The sequence below is a fragment of the Garra rufa genome, chromosome 25, assembly GCF_049309525.1.
Source record: "Garra rufa chromosome 25, GarRuf1.0, whole genome shotgun sequence".
Taxonomy (NCBI): Eukaryota; Metazoa; Chordata; class Actinopteri; order Cypriniformes; family Cyprinidae; genus Garra; species Garra rufa.
The window spans coordinates 19,885,046-19,911,603 of NC_133385.1; the positions used below are offsets into that span (position 1 = coordinate 19,885,046).

The 26,558-nt window shown below is 32.7% G+C and overlaps 1 protein-coding gene across 1 annotated transcript in view; it reads right to left on the reverse strand.

The window, feature by feature from the left end:
- LOC141301386 (solute carrier family 23 member 2) overlaps window positions 1-26,558 on the reverse strand; it is a 321,093-nt gene that overhangs the window by 52,768 nt on the left and 241,767 nt on the right. The gene's annotated exons all lie outside the window — the stretch shown is intronic.

Here is a 26,558-nt window from a genome sequence, read left to right on the forward strand (position 1 = left end):
TCTCTCTCTCTCTCTCTCTCTCTCTCTGCTTTTGCGTGCATCAATTAAAGCAGCGCATTAATATAGAACGGTGATTAAACTGACTTGGAACTACCTGTGCATTAAACGGTTTTCTGCACACCTGCCAGCCAATCAGAATCCAGTATCCAGACATTCCATGGAATAAACATAACTTTTAGTTACTCATTCAGCTTCTGGTCACCTGATCAACAGCCCAGAATGAAAACTGTAACTAAAAACACAGAAAGGAAGGCAATCACACTTCTTCTTTCAATCATACACACTTTCTAATTATTCACTCTGTCATTGTTCCTGTTTAGCTGGTCTGTTATTGCCACCAGACTGGAAATTGCCGGCTAACAGTTGTTTATTACAGAGGAAACCCGTCCCCACTCCCCTCATCTCCGGCGAAAACATTCTTGTGTGTCCATTAACTGGCATAAAGACTGTAGTGGCGTTTATGTGGAGGTCTTTGTAGAGGCTCCTGTGGTTTTGCCTCGTAACAGCTTCACCCAACCGTCCCCTACTTCATTAAACAGCTGAACCGCTCCGTCCAAACGGGCCTCTAATGCGTCCCTTTCTGTCCTTCCTTCCTGCCTTAGCTGATTAGCGCTGGACACTCGCTTTTATTGACCTCACAGCTATAGCAGGCCAGACAACGGCACCTCTACTTCTCATTAGCGCCCACGTAATATAAACATTTTCCTCAAGGTCGGGCTAAATAAGCCCCACAACGCACAAACACACACGCCAGTCAACTTTTGTTGCCTGTTCGTGTAGTTTTATGATAACCGGAGGAGGTGGCGTGGCTGTTTCCTGTCTGGAGTGTCGTTAAAAGCCTTGTTTTGTATGGCATTTGTTCTGTTTCCAGACAAAAGGCCATGGGGGCTCATAGAGGCCCCTATAAATGTAGGTGAACGCCTGTTAATCTGTTAATGTGGCCGGAATTTGGCTTTGGTTATTTAGTGGAAAGTTAAGCACTTTTCTTTATAGCAAACTTCTGCGAAGTGCGTGTGGAGCAAGATTGCCAGTGAAGATTTTTTAGTGTATTAGGGCTGCGAGACAGCTGGATTTTCTGTTTTAAAGCTGGGTGATCGTGACTGCAGGCTCACGCAACATGGAACTGGCACACAGATGCTGTGGTGACAGCTACAATGTTGTTGCCACCTTCTCAACACCCCCAAGTATACAGCCTTTCCACTTCCTGTAGCACCTTTCAGATGTTCTGTTCAAAATCTTTAGGAATATAAACAATATTTTACCAAATATTATATTTTAGTTGATTTTAGTGGATGTATGCAGTCAGTTTGATAATCAGAAATTATTTTAATACTCCTTTTGATTAGATTTGATTATTTTGAACATAGTTAGGGGTCGGTAAGATTTTTAAATGTTTTTAAAATGTCTTTTAAGGCTACAGTTATTTCATGACAGCAGAGTACAGCAGGCAGAGTAATATTGTGAAATATTAAGTAGACTTGAGAAAGCCAATATAAAGCCTATATCTCTTATAACTGATCCGGTTTTCGTAAACCATACTATCAAAACCACCGAAAATTCCATAGACTTTCTTTGAGAGGGTGAAAACTTTTGTACAATGATACATATGGTACATTTAAGCTGGTTTTAGCTGTTTTCAAACTGAATCAGTTGGTTTTAGCTGGATTTTTTTTCATTCATGTTAACAACATGCTAATCATGCCAGAAAAATGCTAGAGAAATGCTAACAACATTCTAATAATGCTAAAACATGCTACCAACATAATCATGCTAAAAACATGCTAGGAACATGCTAATCATGCTAGAAACATGCTAATATGCTAACTGTGTTACAATTTCCTAACAACATGCTATAAACATGTTAGCAACATACTAAGCATACTATGAACGTGTTATCAAGATGTTAATTATGTTAGCAACATCCTAATTATGGTAAAAACATGCTAAGAATACATTAACCATGTTAGCAAGGTTAATCATGTTAAAACATGCTAGCAACATGGTAATCATGTTAGAAACATGTTAGCAACATCCTAATCATACTAGGTACGTGTTAGAAAAACAGGCTAGGAAAATGCTTACAACATGCTAATCACATTTCAACAAGCTAGTAACATGTTAATCGTTCTAACAAGTTAAAAACATGCTGTTAAAATATGTTAGAAACATGCTAATCATGCTAACAGCATGCCTGAAACATTAACAACATGCCAACAACATGCTAAATATGATAAAAACATGTTAGAAACACATTAACATGTTAGCAACATGCTAATCATACTAGAAACATGCTACAACATGTTAACTGCATTAAACAATGCTAGCAATATGCCTACAACATGCTAATCGCTTTTCAACAAGCTAGTAACATGTTAATTGTTCTAAAAAGTTAAAAACATGCTGTTAAAATATGTTAGAAACATGTTAGCAACATGTTTATCTTGTTAAAACATGTTAATTGTGTTAAAACATGCTAACAACATGGTAGTCATGCTAGAAACAAGCTAACAACATGCTAATCATGCTACCAGCATGCTAGAAACATTAACAACATGCCAACAACATGCTAAGTATGATAAAAACATGTTAGAAACACATTAACCATGTTATAACCATGTTAGCATCATGCTAATCATTCTAGAAACATGTTACAACATGTTAATTACATTAAAAACATACAAGCAACATGCTAATCATTCTAGAAACATGTTACAACATGTTAATTACATTAAAAACATACAAACAACATGCTAATCGCATTTCAACAAGCTAGTAACATGTTAATCGTTCTAACAAGTTAAAAAACATGCCATTAAAAATGCTAGCAATATGTTAGCAACATGCTAATCATTTTAGAAACATGTTGCAACATGTTAATTGCATTAAAAACATACAAGCAACATGCTAATCATGCTAAAACATGCTAGGAGATGCTTACAACATGTTAATCGCATTTCAACAAGCTAGTAAGATGTTAATCGTTCTAACATGCCATTAAAATATGCTAGAAACATGTTAGCAACATGCTAATCATTCTAGAAACATGCTACAACATGTTAATTGCATTAAAAACATGCAAGCAATACGCTAATCATCCTAAAACATGCTAGCAAAATGCTTACAACATGCTAATCGCATTTCAACAAGCTAGTAACATGTTAATTGTTCCAAAATGCTGTTAAAATATGCTAGAAACATGTTAGCAACATGTTAATCATTCTAGAAACATGCTACAACATGTTAATTGCATTAAAAACATGCAAGCAATATGCTAATCATCTTAAAACATGCTAGCAAAATGCTTAAAACATGCTAATCGCATTTCAACAAGTTCTAACAAGTTAAAAACATGCCGTTAAAATATGCTAGAAACATGTTAGCAACATGTTTATCATGCTAAAACATGTTAATTGTGTTAAAACATGCTAACAACGTGGTAGTCATGCTAGAAACAAGCTAACAACATGCTAATCATGCTACCAGCATTAACAACATGCTAGGTATGATAAAAACATGTTAGAAACACATTAACCATGTTATAAACATTTTAGCAACATGCTAATCATGCTAGAAACATGCTACAACATGATAAGTACATAAAAAATGCAAGCAAAATGCTAATGATGCTAGCAAAATGCTTACAACATGCTAATCACATTTCAACAAACTCTCAGGCTAGGCTTTCTCAAGTCAACTTCAACTAATCTAGTTACAAATTAAAATATTGGTTTTTATTTCAATGTTCTAAAATGTCATTTCTTTTTATGATGCAAAGCTGAAATTTCAGCATTACTCCAGTCTTCAGTGTCACATGATCCTTCAGAAATCATTCTAATAATAGCATACAAATTCAAACCTATCTATTGTAAAATTAATGCCTCTTGGTTTGCGATTTAGTCCAACATCATTCATTTTAAGTGTGTCTCAAGTGTGCAGACTTTTTCTGGTCACGGTATGTCCAAACAGGAAGCTTGTGATCTGTCATTTATTAAAGGATCAGCGCTGACACATTGACACATATCTGATGTTACCGGGAATCTGTTTGTATGTCTTTCAAGATAAAAACTTTACAAAATGTTCCAGTCAAATGGACCAAGTGACAGCAGGGTTGTCAACGCAGCTCAAAGGGTGGATGAAGGTGTGTGTTCATATCTGTCCTCTGTAACACTTCTCTCCCTCATGCCCCCCTCATGAACCCCAGATAGGAGTGTGATATGGTGAGCAGCTGGCATACCTTTCAGCAAGGCGTTTACAACATGCCTGCCACCGCTTTGTGCATTCCACCTCTTGCACAGAGCATAAACACAAAACATATAGATGACAAATGCAAGACTGCAAAAAAACTAGACAGGCCACTTGCACTGAAGGGTTTTGAAAACATGAGTTGCATAAAACCTTGAAAAGGTAATTCAGTCATTCAGTGACCTTTTGAAAGAGTCCACGTGCTCATGAGAGCTTTTGTATATACAAAAAAACTCATGGCCAACCAAGCCTATAAAGTTTAATTTTAATTCAGTTTAATTTATAAACATTTAAATACATTTAAGCCATTTTTCAGGCATCCCAAGACTAGGAAATTGCCTTTTCTTTCTCTTTTTTAATTTCTATATAAATAAATAAAATAGATAGACAGACAGACAGACAGACAGACAGATAGACAGACAGACAGATAGATAGATAGATAGATAGATAGATAGATAGATAGATAGATAGATAGATAGATAGATAGATAGATAGATAGATAGATAGATAGATAGATAGATAGATAGATAGATAGATAGGTAGATAGGTAGGTAGATAGATAGAATATGCAGTGATATTAATTTGGAAATAAAGTAGATTGATTTATTATTTTCATTCATTTATTCATTGAATATTCATGGCATCTCAATGATTTGGAATATATAGTAATTTTATGTTATTTATTTATTTGTGCTCTCTTTATGGCATTCCAATGCTTTGGAATATATAGTGATTTTATTTGGAAAATAAGTAAATAAATAATTGATTTGTTTGTTTATTTATTTATAATATTTTTATGGCATCACAATGATTTCAAATGTATAGTGATTTTATTTGGACAATAAATCATTCAATTATTTGTTTGTTTGTTTATGCATGCTCTTTTCACGGCATCCCAAGAATTTGGAATATATAGTGATATTATTTAGAAAAAATTTTTTTTAGACTATTTTTCACTGCATCGCAAGAATTTAGAATATATAGTAATATTATTTATTTATGTATTTATTTGTTTATGCTCTTCCTGGCACCCCAATAATTTAAAATATATAGTGATATTTTTAGGGGGAAAAAAATTATTTGTTTGTTTGTTTAGACCATTTTTCATTGCATTCCAAGGATTTGGAATATATAGTGATATTATTTGGAAAATAAATGTATTTATGTAATTATTTATTTGGTTGTTTGTATATGCATGCTCTCTTCATGGCATCCCAAGAATTTGGCATATATAGATATTTTATTTGGTAAATAATTAATTAATTAATTTGTTTGTTTGTTTAGATTATTTTTCATTGCATCCCAATGATATTATTTGGAAAATGTATTTATGTAATTATTTTTCATTGCATCACAGTAATTTTTTATTTGTTTGTTTATACATGCTCTCTTCATGGCATCCCAAGAATTTGTAATATATAGTGATATTTTTAGGAAAATAAATAATTTGTTTGTATGTTTATGCCATCTACATGGCATACCAAGAATTTGGAATATATATTAATATTATTTGGCAAACAATTTATTCATTCATTCATTCTCTCATCATACCGCTCTAAGGATTTGGACTATAAAGCGATTTTGTTTATTTATTTATTTTCTTTCCACGGCATCCCAAGAATTTGGAATATATAGTGATAATTTTAGGAAAATAAATAATTTGTTTGTTTGTTTGTTCTATCTACATGACATACCAAGAATTTGGAATATATAGGATTATTATTTGGCAAACTATTCATTCATTCATTCATTCATTCTCTCATCATAGCGCCCTAAGGATTTGGACTATAAAGCAATTTTGTTTATTTATTTATTTATTCATTTACTTATTCTCTCTTCATGGCATCCCAATAATTTGGAATATGTAGTGATTTTATTTGGAAAAAAAGTAATTTTTTTATTTAGACTATTTTTCATTGCATCCCAAGGATTTGGAATATAATAGTGATATTTTTAGAAAAATAAATGTATTTATTTGTTTGTTTGTTTATTCTATATTCATGGCAACCCAAGGATTTGAAATATATAGTGATTTTGTTTGTTTGTTTATTCATGCTCTCTGCATGGCATCCCAATAATTTGGAATATATAATGATATTATTTGGGAATTTATTTATTTATGTATTTATTAAGACTATTTTTTATTGCATGCCAAGGACTTGAAATATATAGAGATAATTTTTGGAAAATAAATGTATTTATTTCTTTGTTCTATCTTCATGGCATCCCAAGGATTTGAAATATATAGGGAGTTTATATTTTTTGTTTGTTTATTCTCTCTGCATGGCATCCTAATGATTTGGAATATATAGTAATATTATTTGGAAAATACATTTATTTATTTGTTTATTTATTATATCTTGATGGCAACTAAATGATTTGAAATATATAGGGAGTTTATATTTTTTGTTTGTTTATTCTCTCTGCATGGCATCCTAATGATTTGGAATAGTAATATTATTTGGAAAATACATTTATTTATTTGTTTATTTATTATATCTTGATGGCAACTAAATGATTTGGAATATATAAGCCTGGTTTCACGGACAGGGCTTATTTGTTTGTTTGTTTATTTATTCTATCTTCATGGCAACTAAAGAATTTAGAATATATAGACCTGGATTCACAGACTGGGCTTAGACAAACCATGATTAGGCCATAGTTCAATTAGGACTTTTAAGTAATTTTTATAAAAGTGTTTTAAAAAAAACATTACTGGTGTGTATCTTGAGACAAAACAAAGACACTGATATATTTTAAGATCAGTCAGTGCAAGTTTCCCAAGAATGTGGAATATTATAATGATATTATTTGGCAAATAAATAAATAATGTATGTATTTAGTTAGTCTACTTTTCATGGCATCCCAAGGATTTTTGGAATATGGAGAGAGAGAGAGAGAGAGAGAGAGAGAGAGAGAGAGAGAGAGAGAGAGAGAGAGAGAGAGAGAGAGAGAGAGAGAGAGAGAGAGAGAGAGAGAGAGAGAGAGAGATAGATAGATAGATAGATAGATAGATAGATAGATAGATAGATAGATCAAAGGTGTAAATGACTGGAAGTCGGCCGCCCTTATCTCTTTGAATCTCTTTTTCCGTTTTTTTAACTTGAAACTCAAAGGTGACCTTTTGCCCCGGCTGTCAACCTCGCTGGCCCCCCAAACCCTTCCCCGGCTTCTTTGAAAGGGACTTGACAAGAACAACAACTGCGCTCATCACTTAGGAATTCCCAACCCTTGACCTTCCTGCATTCACAATAGTCAGAGGCGAGTGTCAAGAGTCACACTTTCAACTCACCGTGGCTTTCAGAATGCGCACTTGCGTGTTTAAACGTTTATGGATATTCAAGTTCTCAGGCTTGCAAACGTGACACACTCGGTACATTCGGGAACGCTGTCCTGATTCAATGTCTTCGGGTCTTTGTTCCGCGTCGCTCTTTCTCTTTCTCATCACTCTCTCCCATCCGCATTATAAGAGACCCCTGAGAGGAGCAAAGGGGGAGAGAAAGAAAGAGAGCAGAGGACTGGAACAAGGCAAATGGATAGAAGGGGGTTATTGTGGAAAAAGGGATTACTGCCCGCCATTGTCCTTCCCTAATCCCACCATTTTACTATCATTTAACACCTTTCAATGGTGGCCCCCCACTTCCCATCCTCCTCCGCACACACAATCTGCTCTCAACCTCCCTCCTCAGACAGCGTGAAATCTGTTATTCAGCCCAGGTCAAGCGGGTGGGGGGGGGCTGGGTGTTGGGTGGGGTGACAAGTATGGTGGTGTGGGGTGTTTCGGGGGGACGTCCGGCCGTTTTCTGACCCCAGCTTCATCTATTCTCCACGGCTCGACTCGGGGGCCCCATAACCCCCTTTGTTGAGATTGATGGCCTGCTGTTATAAGAGAAACCAACACGCTGCTCAAACAAGCATACATGGACATAACTGGCAGCAAGGCTGACTTGTGACGCCGTTGTGGATGTGTCCCAAATTTTTCTTGAGAGTAAATGCGTTTCATTGCATACTTTTCACTATGATGCCCTATATATTCACACTCTAACTAGTTTCTTTAATTTAACTTTGTGAAATAAATGAAAATTTCCACCAGAGTTTCATTTATTCCAATAGGATTCTGTTATGGAAACACAATTTTGACCATTTTTGGAAAGAAATTACCAATTAATTTGTCTTCCTTAACATTTTATGCATACGAAATACAGACAAATAAATGATCATTTTATACTTAGTGCACAATTTGACAAAGTTACAGGAATGATTGGAAATTATGCATAATAAAATATCATGTGCATATTTACTTGGACTTTTTCTTTGTTTTCTCAGGTTTTTGTCAGGTTTTTTTTTCTGGTACTGTCACATCCTTAAAAACAACAGATTTTTTTTTTTTTTTTAACTTGAGGAAAAATTTAAATACTGTTTATATTAAATAACTTTTTATATTTTTATTGTGAACTAAAACATACAAAAAGTAAAATGAATTTTTTTATTTATTTAAAATTAATGAAAATGTAAGATGAAAAACTATTTAAAACACTAATAAAATATAAAAACTAATAAAAATAATACTCAAATAACTATGCCCGTTTCCGACACTGAGTTAAAAAAAAGGTAATTGCGACTTATCTCGCAATTCTGAAATTATAACTCGCAATTGCGAGTCAAGATTGCGAGATATAAACTCGCAATTTTAAGAAATTAAGTCAAAATTCTGGGATATAAACTCATAGTTCAGAATTATGAGGATATAAACTTGCAATCGCAAAAAATTATGTAAAAATTGTGAGATAAAACCGGGCAATTATGAGTTTTTTCTCGCAAATGTGAGTTTGTATCTTGCAATTTGGACGTTTTTCTTGCAGTTGTGTTATAAAGTCAGAATTGCGATATAAACTTGCAATTCTGAAAAAAAAGCCACAATTATGAGATATAAACTCACAATTCTGAGAAAGAAAAGTCACAATTATGAGATATAACTTACAATTCTGAGAAAAAAAGTCACAATTGCGAAATATAAAAATGCTATTCTGAGAAAAAAGTCACAACTGCGAGTTATAAACTCGCAATTCTAAGAAAAAAAGTCACAATTACGAGATATAACTTGCAATTCTGAGAAAAAAGTCACAATTATAAGACAACTTGCAATTCTGAGAAAACAAAGTCACAATTGCGAGTTATAAATTCGCAATTCTGAGAAAAAAAAGTCAATTGCGAGATATAACTTGCAATTCTGAGAAAACAAAGTCACGATTACGAGATATAAACTTGCAATTCTGAAAAAACAAAGTCACTATTGTGAGATATAAAAACGCCATTCTGAGAAAAAAGTCACAACTGTGAGTAATAAACTCGCAATTCTGTGAAAAGAAATCACAATTGCGAGATATAAACTCACAATTCTGATAAAAGTCACAATTATCATAATTGATTTCTCAGAATTGCAAGTTAATATCTCACAATTGTGAGAATTTTTTTCTTATTTTTCATTCAGACTATGGAAACAAGCTTCCACAGTTTTTTCACACAAGAAATATTGAAATTTTTATAAATTATATTTTTATAATGGATTTTCATAGTTTATGATTGAAAATATAGACCCGGAAGGACACAGCAAGAATATCTATGCATAAACGACATTTGAAAAGTAGGCAAAATAAAATAAAAAATCACTACATTGGTTTTAACTTGACCCTTAAAAAAAAAAAGAAAAATGTTGAAACCAAAAACTGTTAGTCTTAATAAAAGTGTTCTTGGGTTTCTATCCACAGCACAAAGAAGTAGAGGCCGAGAGGGGCAACCGCTCTACGGGTAGCCTTGAAGCCGGTGGTACCACGATCAATCCCTTTAGCCACTTGAAAAGAATTCATTTTCCCCCATCTATCCGTCCATCCATCCTTCCTTCCTCTCCACGCTGCCCTCCTTCTGAGTAAAAGTGCAGCTGTCATTTGTAGCTCTCAGTTTTTCTGCCCCCTGCGAGCGCTCTGAAGGCCGTTCCTAGGCCGGGGGTGGGCGAGAGCTGGAGGTTGTTTTAAAGAGGGAGGGAATGTGGGGGAAACTGAACAGGTGCTGCTCCCCCTTCACTCTCTCTGGAGTCCATCTCTTCCTGCGTCCCTGAGGAGAGGAAGTCAGGGCTCTGCTAAAGGGATTAGAGCTTTGGATCAAACAGAAGAGCGGCCGTTCTCTCTCTGTGAGGCAAACCCATGAATTGTTCGACACTTGCAGTGTGCCACATCAACAACAGCCAATAAATGGCTTGCTAATTGCAACATGCTGGTATATTTTACAATTGACAGGCACTTTTTATCCAAAGCAACTTGAATTGCATTTGAGAAATTCCCACATTTCCTCATGACCTTGCTGTAGCTAGTGGTACTGTTTGAGGTTTAATGGTTAGGCCAATAATTCTGGAGTGAATAATATAAAGGATTCACAGTGAATCTGTTTGTTTGGATAGTTTAGAAATTATTTTTTTCACAAAAACATATTCACCAATTCAAAACATTGCGCAGATGCATTTTTTAACAATACTTCATAAAAACATTTAGTTAAATGCTGCTCTTCATAACTGTCTTCAACTTATTTTTGTAATTAAGGGTGTATTGTATTCTTTTTTATTCTTTTTTAGTTATTTTAGTGTAAATATAACTATTAAAGGTGATTGCTTTTAGCTTCTAGAGCTAATACACTGAAAAACACTTCATTTTTATGATAGTTTAATAACAATAACAATAACACTTTAAAAAAAAGAATTAATACTTTCAATCAGCAAGGAGACATTAAATTGATAAAAAGTGACTGTAAAGAAAGATATTTATAATGTTACAAAAGATTTCTATTTTAAATAAATGCTGTTATTTAGAATTTTCCATTAATTAAAAAAATCATACAAAAATGTTTTATGGTTTCCACCCAAAAAAATAATGAAAATAATAATAAATAATATTTAGCAGCAAAAACTGTTTGCAACACTGATAATAATAAGTACCATTAATAATTGAGCACCAATAATAATTGATAATAAATAAGCATATTAGAATGATTTATGCAGGATCATATGACACTGAAGACTGTAATGTTGAAGCTGAAAATTCAGCATGGCATCACAGGACTAAATTACATTTTACAATATATTTAAATATTAGTTATTTTAAATAGGAAAAAAAAGATTACTGTTTTACTGTATTTTAATCTATTTGATTTATATCTATCATACAGCCTTGTTGACTATAGGAGACTTCTTTCAAAAACAAAAAAAATCTCAGTTATTCCAAACTTTTGACTAGTAGTGTATATTCTCCATGAAATCAAAATATGATCTGGCACAACACATTAAGGAGCATGAAAAACATATTATTGTAATAGACATATTGTTTGTATTTCATGATAAAACTGACTTTGGAATATCTCCCGGTGTTTCCAATAGGCTAGAATATGCTCTCAAAATATTAGAACATTAATTTAGTAATTGCTATGAATTAATTCTCGTAATTTTAACTTCATTTTCAAAACATTTTGACTTTATTCTCAAAGCACTTTGACTTTATTCTCAAAACACTTTGACTTTCTTCTCGAAACACTTCGACTTTATTCTTGTAATTTTGACTTTGTCTAAACATTTTAACTTTATTCTCGAAACATTTTGACTTTATTCTCGAAGAACTTTAACTTTATTCTCAAAACATTTTGACTTTATTCTTGTAATATTTACTTTATTCTCTAAACATTTCAACTTTATTCTCCAAACACTTCGACTTTATTTTCGAAACACTTTGACTTTATTCTTGCAATTTTGACTTTTTTCTCAAAACAGTTTGACTTTATTCTCGAGACAATTTGACCTTATTTTCGAAACACTTAGACTTTATTCTCAAAACATTTAGACTTTATTCTCAAAATACTTTGACTTTATTCTCAAAACACTGACTTTATTCTCGAAACATTTAGACTATTCTGACTATTTTGATTTTATTGTCAAAATATTTTGACTTCATTCTCAAAACATTTTAACTTTATTCTCAAAACACTTTGGCTTTATTCTCAAAACACTGACTTTATTCTCGTAATTTTGACTTTATTCTCGTAATTTTGACTTTATTCTTAAACCTTTTCGATTGTATTCTCAAAACACTTTGACATTATTCTCTAAACATTTCGAGTTTATTCTAATAATATTGACTTTATTGTCAAAATATTTCGACTTTATTCTCTTAATTTTGACTTTATTCTTAAAACATTTTGATTTTATTCTCGAAACACTTTGACTTTATTCTCGAAACATTTTGACTTTATTCTAATAATATTGGCTTTATTGTCAAAATATTTCGACTTTTTTCTCGTAATTTTGACTTTATACTTAAAACATTTCGATTTTATTCTCAAAACACTTTGGCTTTATTATCCAAACATTTTGACTTTATTCTCATAATTTTGACTTTATTCTTTAACCTTTTTGATTTTATTCTCAAAACACTTTGACCTTATTCTCTAAACATTTCGACATTATTCTAATAATATTGACTTTATTGTCAAAATATTTCGACTTTATTCTCGTAATTTTGACTTTATTCTCTAAACATTTTGACTTTCGACAGTCTCTGTCAAAAGCTGTCAAATGCGGCTTTTCCGAGCTCAACGGCTTTGGCCCAAGCTGTAATATAAACAAAATGCTAGCCACCTTATTTTGCCGTAAAAGCGGGCCTGGCTTCCAGTCTCATCCGCATCCAGCTATTTTTAGCTGTACAACACAGCTCGTTTTGCTGCTTAATATTGCAAATTGGTACCCTGGAAATCCAGAGGTCTCGCGAGAGCACAATTTGAATTGTCTCTGCAAGACACTCTGGCATCGAGCAATGATGCACGTTACTGCATTACGTAAGCAGTTCTGGGAACCAATCAAATCGGTGTATCTGATGTAGGCGGGCCAGAGGCGAGCTAAGCTGATGACGACAGCGCTGCGACGTCCGGAATCATTTAGTAAACATTGAAAGATGGCTACAGATGAACACCAGTTGTTTGAAACGGCTTTAGCTGCTACAATGAACGAGTTAGACTTGGCTTTTCATATAAAAGAGGAACAGAAAACCGCGCTCAAATCGTTCCTTTGCAAGAAGGTCGTTTTTGCTGTTTTGCCGACTGGATACAGCAAGAGTTTAATCTATCAGTTCACACCGTCTATTGTTGTGATTGGTCGTGGCGTTATCCAATTGCGTGCAGTGAGAGTTTCAAATGCATGCTTGGTGCCCCACCTCGAGTTAGGTCCTTTTCATTGCTCGATGCCAGACCCTTAATCTTAATAGATTAGGGTCTGGATTTTTTCCAGGCTAGCAAATTGATGTTTCTTACGTATTATTTTAACGTATTATCTTAATTATGAACACAATGGTTTGTAGTGCAAACAGTTTTCCTGTTTACTGCACGTTGTTATTCTTCTTGTTATTTCCCTATAGCGGCTAATGAACCAGAAGTCTCGCTCACAGGCTTACTAGCGAACTTTTCCAAAGCTTAACTTGCCACCCTACAGTTTCAAAACACCATTCCCAACACCTTTTCAGTTTGCTTTCATGATTACCACCAAAAGATGAGCCATGGGACAAACCCATCAAAGTATTACGATGGCAATATCCTGACGCCAGCAATAAACCTGAGAGGAAAACAATGGCAAAGAGCCTCGCCTTTGCCTCAAGTGAATTTCGGACAGGTTGAATGAGGGGTCAGAGCAATTTAACACCACTTCGCTCAAAGGATAAGGTCACGCCTGGGCAGGTGGTGGTCAGTTTAGCAAAAGAGTGTCTGTGTATGTGTTTGTGCAGGACAGGAAACAGAACTGTTACGCTAGTAACTAGCAGCACACAGACATCTGACTCAATGGGAAGTTGGAAAGTGGGAGATATGGGATGGGGGTGCTTTAGCTGAAACAGAAATACGACTGCTAGCATCAGTGTTTTGGCATGTGGAGGGGAGGAGGTTTGTGCAGTGTTGGGTTTCACAATGGCTGGCGTCCTGAAAGAGAAAAAAAAAGCAGTGGTTGTTCTGAGCGCTAGCTAGCTTCCTGTTGCGGCTCCGGGTTTGTGTGTGTGTTTGTTTGAGTTTGTTTATGAGGATGTTTCTATGACACTAGGATGTGAGTGAGTCATGTAGGGCCAGTGTGAAGTTTCATTCTTAGTTTGGTGTGTTATTTGGTGTCATTAAACGATTTGTCATACTCATATTTATGTCGGTTGTAACTTTACCTCCTTTTTATACCTGCGAGGAGGTCATTTTTAAATATGGTTTTGTACATTAGATCCAACAGGAGTCGTACTGTAGATAAAGCGACGCTGAAGTGCCTTAAATTATACAGAAGTGTATCCGTTTTAGTGTTTGTCGAGTCTCCATTATAGGTAGAAAGGACAGGGCTAAAAGGAACATATTGATTGTAATGTGTTTCCTGTTCTTAGCTTTCACTCTGGTGTCAATCCTCAGAGAGAACACAGTGTTCTGACAGACTGTGTGTGTATATATACGACAGTCAGACACCAACACATCACTGAGCCCAGACAAAATTGCATCACAAAATCAGCAGAAAAAAAAGAGGAAATGAGTTTACACTGTAAACAAAAGTAAATACTTATAAAATCATATAAAAAATCTTAAACAAAAAGACATTTGAATTTTGATGTTTAAAGATTTTTCTTTATATGTAAATTTAAAATAAAAGTACACACACACACACACACACACACACACACACACACACACACACACACACACACACACACACACACACACACATATATATATATATATACATACAGACACACCATTTGTTCAATGGTATATAACTAGTACATTATTGTAATTTCTTTAGGTTATTTTATAATCTACAATAAATATAACAATATATAAAAGTTTGTACATAATTTGTAATTATATGTGTATATTTATTTAGAATATTTTAATATATTATTTTTAATACACACACACACACACACACACACATATATTTATAATATTAGATTTTATAATATTACTATACTATATATAACATTATATTATACTTTATTTTATTTTTAATATTTAATATATTAACTAAAACTTAATATTTTACAATAAATGTGATCATCTATAAATAAGTAAACACAGATAAATAATAAAATATAAATATTAAAACAATGTAAACAATACTAAACACATATGAAATCAGATATAAAATGTTAAAGTGTATGTTCGATTTTTAATATTTAATGTTTTTCTTTATATGTACATTTTAAATATAAGTAAATAATATATATATATATATATATAAATATAAATAAATAAATATTTATATTTATAAATATTAAATAAAATAAATAAATTATATATATATATATATATATATATATATATATATATATATATATATATATATATATATATATATATAAAATAAGGGAAAAAATATATATATACTTTTGATTTCCTTATTTTATATTTTATGTTTTAATATATTTATATTTGTACTTCCTTTTATAATTTAATATTTAATTTTTTTATATTTCATTTATTAAGTAATACCTGATATTTTACAATACATTTTATAATATAATTAAAATATTATACATACATATATATATATATATATATATATATATATATATATATATTACTAAATATATTAATCATTAAATATATATATATGTGTGTGACCCTGGACCACAAAACCAGTCTTAAGTCGCTGGGGTATATTTGTAGTAATAGCCAAAAAAACATTGTATGGGTCAAAATTATTGATTTTTCTTTTATGCCAAAAATCATTAGGAAATTAAGTAAAGATCATGTTCCATGAAGATTTTTTGTAAAATTCCTACTGCAAACATATCAAAATGTAATTTTTGATTAGTAATATGCATTGTTAAGAGCTCAATTTGGACAACTTTAAAGGTGATTTTCTCAGTATTTTGATTTTTTTGCACCCTCAGATTAGGGCTGGGCGATAAAACGATAACGATATATATCGCGATAGACAAGAGATCGATATCAATATAAAATGTGTTCGATAAAACGTTCGATATTTTGTATTCTTCGTCGGCCCGCCCAGCCCCCCTTTAACATTCAGTTCATAGCGCCAGACCACAATAGAAGTTAAGGTTATCTTTCCTACAGAACGGGTCCATGTTGTTGTATTAAACAAATTAAATAGCCTTATGTTATTTATCTCATTTACACGACGGCATTTGATTTCTGTCTCTACATGATCGCGCGTTTACAATGTCTCCTCACAGACGGGATCGCGGACTTTACTATAGAGCGGAATGCCGCGGAATTCGTAGATTTTTGGACCAATAAATCAAAAGTTGGTCTGTTAATTAATTCAGATCGCGATATGGACTAGTGTCTGTGAAAACTGAAATGCAAAAAGACCGTTTCAATATGAATCCTGCATGTTCCCGTTTGCCTCTATATGTATGAATGGAGGAGACGCGTTTTATTTTCACTACACGCATACTGCACACGTGACGCTCCCGCTAATTTTTGGCCTTTGCATCTCACATGAACAGACAAACTCCAATAAATACATCTCCAAAGCTGTTGTGAGTGTCACTTTTTATCAATTTTACCGTTTCATTAGTGAAACTAGCATCATTCATACTGTATTACACACTGAAACTTCACGGCAACCTGTCAAAATAAAAGTACGGTTTAACATGTATCAGAACAATATTAGTCTTGTATTACTGTACAGTATAATGTAGGTGTTTATATGTTCACATTTAAATAATTTACATAAAACAATATATATGATAAAAAATAAAATAAAGAGTCACCACTTAATTGTTGAAAAAATACTATTATTATTAAACCTTTTTTTAACTGAATATAATTTTTCTTCTATGTATTAATTTTAACAGTAAAGCTCCGTTTATTTTTATTTTTAAAAATAAATCTGTGATTTTGCTTTCATTTGATTATCAGAAAAATTAAAACAAGAATTTCTGAAAAAAAAAAAAAAAGATTGTAAGGCCCTGTTGTTCAAAATGTTGAAAGTTTTGGACTTATTTTTTCACTTAAATAAATGTTTTCGTTATTACACAAAGTATAGGCTAAAGTACCGGGAAAGAAGTAATGTTGGCTACTGGCAACCAGCAATCTGTGCAGAAAAAAATATAATCAGCCAAGTACTTTGCAACAACCTCTGACCTGTGGTCAAGCCGTACTTCTGGGCCATACATTAGCTTGACCATTCACTTCATCGACAATGAATGGGGTTTGAATTGAGGATTAAGAGATAATTAAGTGTATATTGTGACTTTAGACTTATGTTTACATTTTAATTATTTGAGTTTTCCATGGTTGTTGACATTTCTGTCTTAATAACTGAGGGGATTATGATCAGAGGCAGGTTAAGTTTAAAATAAAAATGCTTGAGTGTAATATATTTTTCTCCTGGTCCTTATTTTAAATGGGTCATAAAAATATCAATAATTATCGATATCGACCGATATGAAACACTGATATCGTGATATAGTTTTCAGCCATATCGCCCAGCCCTACTCAGATTCCAGATTTTCAAACAGTTGTATCTCGGCCAAATATTGTCCTATCCTAACAAACCATGCAATAGCTTATTTATTGAGCTTTCATATGATGTATACATCTCAGTTTTGTAAAATTTAACCTTATGACTGGTTTTGTGGTCCAGGGTCACATATACATATATATATTTAATTATTAATATATTTAGCAATACTTCAGTTTATAGGTAAAAATAATATATATTAAAAAAATTAAATATATATATTAAAACTGTTGTTTTTTGCATTATTATAAGATTTTGATGAGAAAACGTGCTTACAATTGTTAAAGTGCAGTAAAATGCAGGGGGGAAAAAACTAAACAAAACAAAACAAAAACATTCTGAAAACAGGCTTCATTTTCTTTTTATAAAACACAGTTTCCTCTGTCTTTCCACTTCAGTGTGAAGTTTGACCCAGGTTTCATGAGATTCAGGCCAGTTATGTGCGCAGTGAGACATAATCATAAACATCTGGATTATACCTTTGTGTGTATAATAACATATTTGGAAAGACACTAAGTCCTGCCTCTACACTCCCAAACGCAGTCCTTTCTGGAAATGACACGGTCTGCTCTGCCTATCTGGCAACGTTCATTCAAACAGAGACCGGTCCATTCAGAAGCCCAGAGTGCACTCATTCATGCTCAACACAAGCCCTGCCTTCCCTCACTCTCTCTCTTGCTCTCTCTCACATTCACTTTCTTTATTTATTTATCTCCCGAGTTTGCTTAGCAACCGCGCCGCAAAGCGAAGCACTGCAGCGGTGAGTCAACCTGCTGTCGTACTGACGAGAGATAGAAGGACAGATGATGCTGTCAGACTGCGGTCATGTGCATTTAGTCTGAACAAGGTGAGAAATTTGACCAGTTCAGATGCACAGTGTGATTTGGACATAATTATCCTTGAGAATTAGTCATTTGCAGGCATCTCAAAAGCTGTGATGGTGGACAGTTTTGGAGTTTCACACTCTCCCACTTCTTCTTTACCCCAGTTCTCTCCCTCACTCCTGTGTTCTTGTTTCTGAAGCATGAGACATATTAATCATTTCCTGGAGTGCAGCCACTCACAAGGCAGTTCTGAGCTCCTGTGATCTGAGTGAGTCTTAACTCACTTCCTGTGTCTGGCTGAGTGCTGAGTGGGAGAGAGCCGTGTCACAGAACTGGAAAAAGAAGAAGATGCAGAGAGAATATAAATCTGCATGACAGCCTGCAGGTGTGTAACCCTGGCAGTAATTAACTTTTATTTGAAGAGCAATATTTAATTTTAAAATATTTAATTTGTCAAATAAACGAAGAACAAGTTTTTATGGTTTTAATAGTTTTTCTAAACTTTTTCATCCTTCAAAAATGTTATAAAATCAAAAATAATATAATATAATATAATAAATATAATAAAATATATATGTTTATAGTTTATATGGTGTTTTTATGTAGTTTTTTAGAACTTTATTATCCTTCAAAAATGTTATAATATAAAATAATATAAATATAATATAATACAATATAAATTATATTAACATTTTTTAATATAATGTAATATAATAATTTACTTTAGCTATACAGATAATTATAATAAATGTGTTTATATATGTTTATAGTTTTTTATGGTATTTTATTTATTATCATGTATTTATAATATAATAAAATATAATGAGTATAATATACAGACTTTATAAACTCTCTATATTTAATATTTTAATATTTAGTTTTCTGTTTATAATTATATAATTATATATATATATATATATATAAAATTCTATTTATAATTTTTACATAGAATTTTCACAATATACATACACTATATATAATACAGAGTGAAGGTGAATTTATATAAATATATAAATTATATATAAATATTAAATATTTAAACAACAGTCCAACAGCTATACAGACTTTATAAACTTATGTATTTATTATATATTTAATAAATCCATATATTTAATATTTTCACATTTAATTTTGACCTTTCATTTTCCATTTATAATTCACTGCATTTAATTATATTTAATGATCCAATATATATTATCTATCATATAAATGATATATAATAAATATATTATACATAAAATATATACAATATTGATAAAATACCAAGTGAAGGTATTTTTTATTACTAATAATATTAAAATGTATAAATATAAAATATTTAAACAATATAATATAAAACATGCAAAATATAATATAAAATATGTTAAAATAGATTTATTGTTTTTATGTTTTTCTAAACTTTTTATAATCCTTTAAAAATGTCAATTTCATAATATAAATAAAATATGATATAGTGCAACAGAAGTTGCTTTAGCAAGACAGACTTTATAAACTTTATTTATTTGATATGCTCATATTTAATACGTTTTCTGTTTATAATTAGTTTCATTTATATGGAATTCTATTTATAATATAGATTTATACAGAATTGTCACAATACAATATATAGAAAGTACATACAATACCCAATAATGTTTTTTTACTAATAATATTAAAATGTACAAAAATTAAACAAAAATATGCAACTGTACACGTCAAAGCAACTACATCATGTCAGCTATCTTGTGTGTTTCAGTCCCATTCAGTGGTATTTTGGCCCTGAACTCTGGTTGAGTTCTGATGGTGATATTTGGGTCTAATACCTGGTTTGCTGGAGGTAGTGTGGGCTGGGGAACAATGTTTTTGCTCTTTCTCATCATTTCTGTCTCTGTCGATCTCTCCCCCTCACACATGTTATTTTTAAAAGCGCTTTTAAATGATAATGACTATTTTTACTCCTTTTCCATCAAGCCGCGTGGGCTCACACAGAGACAGCGGCGGATGATTCATATCGGTTGGAGTGCTCCTTTTGTGAACTGCTGCCGCCACATCTCTGCTGTAACATGGCCTTCATCGAAACAAAGCCACGAAGGGCCTTGAAACGGGTGGAAGCAGCACAAACCGAGAGCTGTGAGCTCTGGGCTGACATTCACAGAGCGAATCTATTCATAGCCGATGGAGAAACTCAAGGTCTGTAGCTTGTGATGAGCAGCACCGTGCTAAAGCGTTATCGGTTATCGTCCTGTTATGAATTCAGATGTGATCGCTGATAACGCAGACACGCACTTACACACACTTTTGGTTCTGGTGGATTAGATAATATGTCAACAAGTCTGTCATGCTCTAAATCAACAGCTCATCTCATCTCTGCAAACAGGAACGGAAGGAATCTCGTGGAGTTTTTGTCGTGGAGAGACACGCGTGGGCTGCGATGAAGCGGGAGAAAACACAAAAAGCCAAAGCTTTATTTCCAAACAAAGCACTTCTATGTGGCCCTTCTTGGAAGACATTCCTCCCCGGCATTCCAGAGCGTGTGGAGGTGGAGGTCTCGACCACTGGCTCTGAGGATAATTAAGTTTGTAATTTTTAATGAAATGTCCCACCTACACACACTGAACGTCCTGAAACCTCTTTGTCTCTGTCGGATTACCTCTCTCCACACACATATATCAATTGTACATACAAAAAAGTATATATCATCAATATTAATTATTATTATAATATAATATATGAAACAATATGAATTATTATGTTAATAATAAAATACATTTAAATTTAAAAATATTTTTACTCTAGGTATAAACCTATTAGTTTATTTTATTAAAAAAATTATATTTTTTTATAAATCTAAATATATATATATATATATATACCGTAATAGCTCTTTAGTTTATATATATTTTTAATTGATAGATAAATAGACAGATAATTTAATAATTTACATTAAATATTATTTAATTAAAATATATAAAATGCTATATTTTAGTCTAATAAATATAATTACACAAATTTGTATTATATGTATTTTATATTGTATTATTTATTAAAATTATTATAAATATTTTTTATTATATTAAATGTATATTACAATTAAATTATTATTTATAATCATTTAAATTAAAATATAAATTATTTAAAATTAAATACAAGTATAACTATTCATACATATAAATATTTTTTTTAATCTATACATGTACGTGTGTGAATTTATATATACATAATAAATATACACAGTAAACACACATTTAGTATGTAAACATAAACTTTTATTTCGGATGCGATTAATCGTGATTAATCGTTTGACAGCCCTAATATATATATATATATATATATATATATATAGTATTATTTGCAGGATTTTTAAATGTATTGTATTTATTATTTTATAATTCTGTTATATGATTCTGTTATTTTATAATTCTTAAATATGTTAATAGTTTTTCTGTGGTTTTAGTAGTGTTTATAAACTTTTTAGAATTTTTCAGAAATGTTGTATAATTTAGTAAATAATATAATATAACTTTAATATATAGGGTTTAGACTTTATAATTATGAAATATGTATGAAATTCTGTTTCTAATTTTATTTATAGAATTTTCACAATATACATACAAATTGTGACCCTGGACCACAAAACCAGGCTTAAGTAGCACGGGTATATTTGTAGCAATAGCCAAAAAATGCATTGTATGGGTCAAAATTATCGTTTTTTTCTTTTATGCCAAAAATAATAAGGATATTAAGTAAAGACCATGTTTCATGAAGATATTTTGCAAATTTCCGACCACAAATATATCAAAACTTAATTTTTGAACAGTAATATGCATTCCTAAGAACTTCATTTGGACAACTTTAAAGCTGATTTTCTCAATATTTCGTTTTTTTTGCACCCTCATATTTCAAATTTTCAAATAGTTGTCTCTCGGCCAAATATTGTCCTATTCTAACAAACCATTCATCAATGGAAAGCTTATTTATTCAGATGTTCAGATGTTTTTTCCGCACAGACATACATACAATTACAGTTTATATTTTAATATTATCCAATTACATGTAATAGCTTTTAAGGCAACATGTGTCCCAGTATTGTCCCAGTCTTACTGTTACAGCTCTGTAAGTCGTTTAAGCAGTGAAAATAAACCCAACAGATTGTGACTATACTTGGCCAGTGTGCTAATCCTGTGTGAAGGGTTTCAGTCCCTGTCGTCCTCTTGTGACAGACTGCGCTGTGAAGGATTTGCCAACATGCCCAGCAATTTCCGGTGCTCAAGTTCCAGTGACCCCAACACCACCCTCCTCGCAAACCCCACCTCCTGCACTCCCATCAGGCATCATCCGCCCACCACCTCCCCGCTCACCAGCTGCACTCTTCCATTTGTGTGCTTATGAGAGTTGCAGTAGTGAAGGCCACCCCTGGCTAGATGACCTCGTCTGTTGTCAGTCACTTTTAACGGGCAGGTACGTAACCAGACAATCATTTGGGCCAAAACAGATGGTTTGATCTACCCCCTTCTCCAATGATAAGTTCATTAGTGCGAGATTTTCCATACAATTTCTAACCAAGTTTCTTCTAAAAATAAAGCTTCTTTGTGGTTTCATGAAGTAGATACTTTTAACTGCCCAAAAGGTTCTTTATCCACTTACCTTTTTGTTGAGTAACCGATGAGCGCCGTCACGATGGATTCTAACTTCCGTTTTTGGTGCTCTCGTGTTCCAGTCTCCATAGACATCCCTATTAAAACTGGGTAAAAAGATCAACTGAATTAATTAAACTAAAACTTGTTCAGTATAACTAAATATAAAAACGTGAACAGGGTTAAGCTGTGCTGTTGTTAGCTCCCACAATAACAGCAATAAGCCTAACGAATTCCTGTAAAGTACTTTTTGCTTACCAGCAAACCTGTCCGTGTCCAGCGCTGTATGCCTTGCATAAACGATGACAAAAGAAAACGAGCAGGGCTTAAGCGCTTAAATTAAAATACTGTGTGTGAAATAATAAAATAATGTGTTAAAACGTTATGTGCTCTTAGTATTTTGTGGACAAAATCCCGCGAACTTCGCCCCGTTTCGGAGCTGTATGTACAGTATATGCGCGTTCATGTGTTTTCAATGCTGGTAACCACGCGTCGCTTCATGTCATCTTCCCACTTATTAAACTATGACAGAGTTACTGAAAAAAGACGGTAATTGCAACACTGAAAAGCGATGAAACTATGGTGCCATGTGCTTTTAGAAACACGAGAGACCGGAAATGTAATAAAGCACCATTCCAGTCAATCCAGACTTCCTCATTCAGGAAAAAAGTGGAAAGTGGACCACAAAACATTTTCTTGAAATTCCATAAGCTTTCCATTGATGAATGGTTTGTTAGGATACAACTATTTGAAAACCTGGAATCTGAGGGTGCAAAAAAATCAAAATATTGAGAAAATCACCTCTTACTAATCAAAAATTAAGTCGTGATATCTTTACGGTAGGAAATTTATTAAATATCTTCATGGAACCCCTGCTGAAAAAAACAGCATATGCTGGTTAGGTATGTTTTGGTGCTGGGATGCTGGTTTTAGCTGGTATATGCTGGTCCTTTGCTGGTTTATGCTGGTCCCTTGCTGGTTTATGCTGGTCCTTTATTGGTTTATGCTGGTCCATGACCAGCATAAACCAGCAAGGGACCAGCAGGGACATGATCTTTACTTAATATCAAATGATTTTTTGCAAAAAAGTTGATCATTTTGACCCATACAATGTATTTTTGCCTATTGCTACAAATATACCCATGCTACTTAAGACAGTTTTTGTGGTCCAGGGTCAAATATGGTTCTCTGAGGAACTGTTTACGGAACCAAAAATGGTTCCATGGCATCACTTTGGAAGGAAATTCAGAATCTTTTATTTTCTAGCTCTTTCAAAATCAGATCTTCCAAAATGGTGATCTGAAAAAACTATCTAGAGCATTTATAGCTTAAAAAAGCATCTCAGATACCTGGTACAGCTAAAACGTTCCTTAAAAAGTGAGTGTAAATCAAACCGTCACAGACGTACATACCAATTAAAAGCTGACACATCTGTCCTTTTTCTGTCAACATGGTGGAGGTGTATCAACCTCAAAGAAACATGGTAGTATATCTATTATCACATCTTTCTTTTCTTCCATAACAAACAGTTCATCAAGACTAAACATCCTGGAGGTTATGTGCAGGGCAGAAGAGAGTTTGAGTGTTGTGAGTAAACAGCACAGTGGGCACAGTGGATACGCTGTTATCACACTTAACTGCTATGGGCTCTTCTCCAAACCACCCACATGGAGAGTAAGAACTTCCGCCAACGTGGGGAGAGAACTCACCCCTGGCAAAGTGATCTCTTTACCTCCTGTTCTCCATCTCACGCTCACTTTGAATACGAAGAGGCTTCCGAACAAGCCAGAACTGCTTGGAAGATGTCAGTAATGGTGATACTTTTCATTGCAAATCTATGCAGGGCAATGCACAGTCTACAGTAGTGTTGGGATTTGGGAATCCAGAACAGTTCCTTTTATAACATCCTCGAACAATGATTTTCTTAAGATATTGCACAAAAGTGTTTTTAATCATTAATATAATATTTAACCAACCATTTTTTATATATAACTGAGGGAGTCATATGCAACTATTACAGAAGTTTCAAATGCTCACCGATGAGTCGGGGGTGAAAACTTTTGGAATTTGAAGATCAGAGTTCATTTATCTTGTTTTGTCTTCTAGGAAACATATAAGTATCTTCTGTAGATTCTGAAGGGCCGTACTAAAGGAAAAAATATATATATATTTTGACGAAATAAGAAAAATGTACACATCTTCATTCTGTTCAAAAGTTTACATACCTGGATCTTAATGCATTGTTTTTCTTTCTGGAGCATCAGTGAGTGTTTGAACCTTCTGTAATAGTTGCATATGAGTCCCTCAGTTGTCCACAGTGTGAAAAGATGCATCTCAAGATTACACAGTCATTTTTGGAAAGGGTTCAAATACACAAAAATGCTGAAAAACCAAAGAATTTGTGAGAGCTGAAGGATTTTTCTGAAGAACAGCGGGCAGTTTAACTATTTAGGACAAACAAGGGGTTTAAAAACAACTATCACAAAAAAATAAACAGCTGTGGATCATTCAGGTGACAACACAGTAATAAGAATCAAGTGTATGTAAACTTTTGAACAGGCTAATTTTTTATCAGTTCAACTAGTATTTTCTTTTGTGGACTACATGTTAACATATTAACAATGCATATCTATATATATATTTATATATTTTGTTATATTCCTGTTTATATAAGAAATGTATTCTAATTTTTACTAAATAATATAAGCTATTTTATTATTATAAAATATTACATTTTCATAATACATTTTTTATAAAATTGTATAATATCTTTGTGTAGATGTGTATGTAAATGTATATTGTAATTTCTTATATTTAATATTTATAATACAAAATCAATTAATGTGATCCAAATGGAGGAGAAAACATTACAGGAGTGTCTAATTTGAGTAAATCCATTCGAATACTACACCTTTCTCAGTGTTCATGTTGGCAAAGATATGTGGAATAGATCGTTATTATTATAACAACAATACACAGCTATTTTGCCCTCAGAAATAATTACTACTCATTTCAACCCTATTCCTTACACCCACACAGGGATTATCCCTTTATCTGATGTATGCAAAAGCCAAGAGGGTGTCAGGTTGCGGCTTGTTTTGCCAGGACTTGCTTTTAGAGCAGGAGCCTGATCTCCTGTCAGGAAGTGCCGCAGGGGGGGACATTTCGCTCTAACCTGCCCCTACCTGGAAATACCAGCCTGTCCGCATGGAAAGTTGTTTTGCTCACTTAACAACACTTAGTAACACAGTTTGTGGGAACTTGTATTCTGTTTTTCACTGTATAACTTTTCATCTAGTCAGTGGTTATTTTGAATGATTAATTAAAAATAGTAAATCTATA